Genomic DNA, 5334 nt, shown 5'->3' on the forward strand with positions numbered 1-5334 from the left:
CAGATCAGCAGTCTTCCCCATGATTGTGTAGCCTAGTGAACCAAACTGAGAGACCATTTTGAAGGCTCAGGAAACCTTTGCAGGTGTTTTGAGTTGATTAGCTGATTGGCATGTCACCATATTCTAATTTGTTGAGATTTGGTGGGTTTTTGTTAAATGTGAGCCAAAATCATCACAATTAAAAGAACCAAAGACTTAAACTACTTCAGTCTGTGTGCATTGAATTTATTTAATACACGAGTTTCACAATTTGAGTTGAATTACTGAAATAAATGAACACGACATTCTAATTTATTGAGATGCACCTGTATATTGCTGTGAGGATCTACAGGACTGAATTCAAAGGGTGTGTGTTGCAATGGTTAGTGTTCTTGTCAGTGGATAATTGGTCAGTTAGTGTGTTTTGTTGTTTTTGAGTGGTTTTCTCTCTCTGATGGGCGGTTCTGTGTGGTAGTCCAGTGTTTTTGGCAGCAGTCGCGTCTGTAAATCATTTAGATTAACTCTGCGGAACACAAGATGAGTTCGTTTTAATAACTGTGGAGTGATGTTATGGAGAACGAAACTGTAAAATCTGTAATCTGCAATTAATCAAACTTCCAATGGAGAGAATCAGGCAGCGGATGAGAGACGTGACTGAAAGCACTTTATGGTTTTGGCTGGAGCTACGGATAGTTTGAGGAGGAGAGAGAAGACACTAGTTTCTCAGAAACAAGATAATGTGAGAATGTTTTAACAATTGCTGTTAATAATTCACACATGGTAACATTACAGATGTTTTTAGGCAGTGTTATTATCATTCAAAAAATAAAACCATTTGCATTTCTCGAAATAAAATAGGCATTAACTGAAGTAAAATTAAATATAAAAAGCCAAGGCAACATTTTTCATTTTTGTTTAGTTTAAGTACTAAAGTAAATAAAACTAAACAATTCAAAACTAAAACTTAGCCTAATTAAAACAATATTTAATAAAAAACTACAACACAAAACAAAATTACAAGCAATTCAACTAAAATTAAAATGAAAACAGAATAAATTAAAAAAATAAAACACCATTATAAAATAACACTAACAACTATGTTAGTCTATAACTTTGTATTAGTATACTAAAATAACACTGTTTCCAGCTAATGCGTTGCCCACAGTGCTGGAAAAACCAGGTCCAACCAGATTAAGGAACATGATAACTGGTTTTTCGTTGGACTACAGTGGTCTACCAGACCTAATGTTCTGCTGACACATACATTCAGGCCACATATGTGTTTGTGCATTTGGTAAGGCCTCAGAGGGTTTAGGGATTAAAACTGAGCCCCAGATTAGATGGAACAGAGGGAACTCCCTCTCATTATCTAGCATCTCATCCTGTGGTATTTGGGTTGGGGTAGCAGGGGTTAGTTAGCTATAGTCCTCCAACTGTGCCTCGACATACAGACACCAAAGTGTCATATGTTATAATTTAATGGCCAAAAGCAACAATCCCTCTAGGGCTTCCTGAGGTTAACTGCTGCGGTCAAGGACACGATTGATAAATCACATTTGTGATTCTTGTTTATGGTTCATCCTCAACTAAGACTGAAGTTGCACCCATATTCATTTCAATACTGATGTTGTTATTGGTAACTAAAACTATTAAATTATTTGTAATTAATCTAAATAAGGCTGAAATAAAATAAAATAGAAATATTAGATTAAAAACTTAAACTTACCTTCCTAAGATGCATAATAAGCAGTGTTTATCTACCTCATCTTGCAATGCGGAAGTAAGCTATTCTGTGAATGTGCCAGACTTCCGATTCATTAGCGGCTCTGTAAATAAAAATAAGAATAACAAGTTGCAGTAAAAGGTAAAACTATATGCGCTACAAACCAGTGTTTTTTATAAATACAAGAAACATTAAAACAATACCAGTAAATACCAGCATCAAGCAGCATAAAAAACTGTTTTGTACAGCTAAAATCAGCTGGAAGAGGATATGCGGAAGCCTCGCGTTTTCAAAATGGCCGCGCCCGCTCTAACAATAAAAATAATGTAGATAAGTGCAGCGCTGCGTAGTTTTGTGTAGGCCTACAGTTGAAAGCGCCTCCTGCTGTCAGAGAGAGACATTGCATTTCTATTCTAATATCAGAATTTTTCTAAATGATTTCAAATGCTAATTTAAGAAATGTTTCACCTATTTGCAGGTCTGAAAAATAAAAGCTAATTTAAAATATTAATAATTACTGTACTGCTATAGCCTATAAATACTACTAAAATAACACTGCAGTGTTTTTTTTTTTTATGTTTGACAGGCTTGATATTTATTTGCTTGAAGTAAATCAAATGGAGACCATTTATAAAAGTGCTCAGACTTCAGTTTAAAAAAAAAAAAAGTCAAATAAATAAATAAATAATTTACTCACCCTCATGTTTTATGAAACTCGTATGATTGAAATGCAGTCAAACAAACAAAAAGACACAACATCATTAAAAACAGACTATTTGACTTGTGGGCTATATTCCTGAAGCCATACAACTGCTTTGTGTCAAGAAAAAAGACAAGATTTGAGCAATTAACAGGTCAAATTAAGGCATTGTCATTCATTTGAGTAAAAACATGGCTTCTTGATTAAGCCTATAATACAATTACAAATATCAGCACTATTTTCCTGCTGCAATTAATTTTGCTGATAGCAAGCGGTAAAGAAAATGTTATTAAAAAGAGATGTTTGTGTACATTTTTATTGACCATGACAGCAGTAAGTCATCAAATAATAGTGAAGAGCATTATAACTAGGCATAAACTCAAACCCTCAGCAGAGTAATGCTTTTTTTTGGCATTCTATACAGCTGATTCAGGTGTCTGGCCTGCCAGATCGGAAATCGGGCCATGCAAATGTTTGCGGCATCATAATTCCTCAGTGAAAAACAAACAACAAAAAACATACAGTATATATATATATATATATATATATATATAGTATATTTAGTGCAGAAGATGCTGTATTTATCTTAAAGAGAATTCCTCATTCGGAGTGAAAACATCCTCAGTGTTTTAATGTGCACAATCCAAGTCAAACACAAGGAAATGAGGAGCTTTAGTTCGGAGCTGATCTTGATGTCAGGATAACAGCAATTCTTCATGGATGCCCTTAAATGGGAGAATCGTCAAAATAAGTAAACAATTGCAATTTCCAGGACGTTTCTTTGCCTTCATGGGAATATGAAAGTGACTCTCTTCTTTCTCACGTTCTCTTTGTCTCTGGAGCAAATTATGAATATCAGCACTAAATTAAGAAACTTAAGGAGGCCATGCTCTTTGAATTGTGTTTTTAAGCATGGCAGTGGAAGATTGTATTTGGACTTGTCCCAGGAGAGAAGTCTGAAAAATAGCAGGATATCCATGCAATAACAATGACTGTGCTTAAAGGGGGAAAAAAATAAAAATAAATAAAATAAATTAGTAGTGTTTCTCTCAGTACTTCAAGTCTCCAGTGGGAGAGAATGTGTGTATATTTTTAAGAGGTATCTGAAGGTTTTTCAGCTCTCAGCTGACCTTGGCTATTCAGTCAACAGCAAATACTTTTGTGTTGCAGCTCAAACACTCACACTGTCCTTCAGAAGCAGATAAGAGAGACTCAGAAACAAAACAACGGAGTCTTTCATTATCCGACTGGAGCTGGAGGCGAGGAAAGATCTGCACATGGACAAACCTCTCTCACACACAGATGAATGCAAAACACACACATGCTGCAGACAGTGCGTGGAGTTGATATCTCTCCCTGATATGTCATTGTTGTGGGTCACTACTGTCTCAGGAAGACTTTATTATTAATAGACAGTAAGTATGAGTGCAATTACAAAGATGCCATCCTGGGGCAGGCATTTGGACATGTGTGGTGAGCAACTAAAGTAAATAAGAAGACAGTTTTGCTAGTAACAAAATGTTAAACACCACCACTGCAATGCAAAACATGTAATTTGAATACTTTAAATAAGGTCTCTGTGCCATTTTTTTTTTTTTTAAGTCTCCCACCCATCTTAATTCTCAATGGGCTTGGTGTCTTGAAATACATGGTTTGATGGTTTCTTTATAGGAAATCAATTAAATGAATTTTTGCACATGGAAGGATGGATGGCTCAGATCTGTGGTAGGAAGCAGATAACAGATTGAGAGTGAGAGCGGATAGTGTGTGCATGTGTGTTAGATTTTCAGTCAGTGTTCATCATTATTGATGTACATCAGAGCTTTCTTTGTTTTATTCATCAGATAGGCTCGCAGATAAATGGCCTCTGAGAACTAAAATGTTATTCTTCTCTCCATATGAGCGCAACAGCGTTTAACTGGAAGACCTTTTGGAAGTTACTTTTAATTAAGAAGATGGCCCCAAAAAGCGTTTGTAGTTTAACCACAAAAAAATTGAATAAATGAATGAATGAATTAATAATTTAAAATAATAAATAAAATAAAATAGAATAATGAGTTTCTCAAATTAAACCAAATTTTTGTTTCATTTTTAAGATAGCACTGACACACTTAAATAAAATTCATTATTTTTATTTAAATGTATTTTTTATTTAAAAAATAAGTATATATTATTAAAAAGATGTTGAATAAATGTACTGTTCAAAATGATTATCAAATGTATTGTCAGTTGTCACATGTACATGTACTAGTATTCTTGGCCCCGCCTCTTTATTGAAACTGAATATTAGCCCCTCCCTTCTGTCAGTGATATGCCACCTTTTCAGACCTCTAGGGAAACTGGCATCCATTTAATATATTAAATTTTTACTCCGTAGAGAGTCATAAAATGAGACTCAATTAACCTGTTACATTGCCACACCAACCAGTTCAGTTCAGCTGCATTATCATCATTACTCACAGTCAGCACCTCCACCCGGCCATCCATTAGCTGATGAAGGAACGACACCAGTGTATGATGGCACAGTGTATGTCTGGCTGCTCCTTTTGAGCTCATCCATGAAACCCCCAGATCCAGTGCAATGAGAGATGGGATGGGATGTGAGTGGCTGCTTGTCTATATTTTTCTTGTCCAGGTTTGTTGTGGGATGCAGGACCTCACTGTAAAATCTGTAGCAAGGAATTACAATTAAAACCAAACTCCACAACCTCAGGTTAGATCAGAAACAGACAGATGTTAAACTTGGTGGTCCAGCACTAATTAAATCAGAACTAACCTCACATTACTCTGTAGAACGAGCTAAACCATTAATGTGCCTGGACAAATGCGACTATGGAGGAAATATAGATTATATAGGCAAAGCTGTTACCTATGTGAAGTGCAGTTTTATGTTAAATGGCCTGATTTCCCCTATCCTTTAGTATTAAACTTC

At 35.3% G+C, this 5334-nt stretch overlaps 1 long non-coding RNA gene across 2 annotated transcripts in view; it reads right to left on the reverse strand.

Annotated features, from left to right (window-relative positions):
- The window catches only part of LOC107662383 (uncharacterized), a 14180-nt gene extending 12188 nt beyond the window's left edge, over positions 1-1992 (reverse strand). The window contains exons 1-3 of one of the 2 annotated variants that reach the window (XR_001631208.1): positions 1916-1992; positions 1706-1805; positions 363-502 (exon numbers count right to left, since the gene is read on the reverse strand). This is a non-coding gene — a long non-coding RNA (uncharacterized LOC107662383). Of the gene's footprint in view, positions 1-362; positions 503-1705; positions 1806-1915 lie in introns of those variants that run through there. The other variant, XR_001631209.1, reaches the window with a different exon arrangement.
- Between the last annotated feature and the right edge of the window lie 3342 nt (positions 1993-5334).

The sequence above is a fragment of the Sinocyclocheilus anshuiensis genome, unplaced genomic scaffold, assembly GCF_001515605.1.
Source record: "Sinocyclocheilus anshuiensis isolate Anshui unplaced genomic scaffold, SAMN03320099.WGS_v1.1 scaffold457, whole genome shotgun sequence".
NCBI lineage: Eukaryota > Metazoa > Chordata > Actinopteri > Cypriniformes > Cyprinidae > Sinocyclocheilus > Sinocyclocheilus anshuiensis.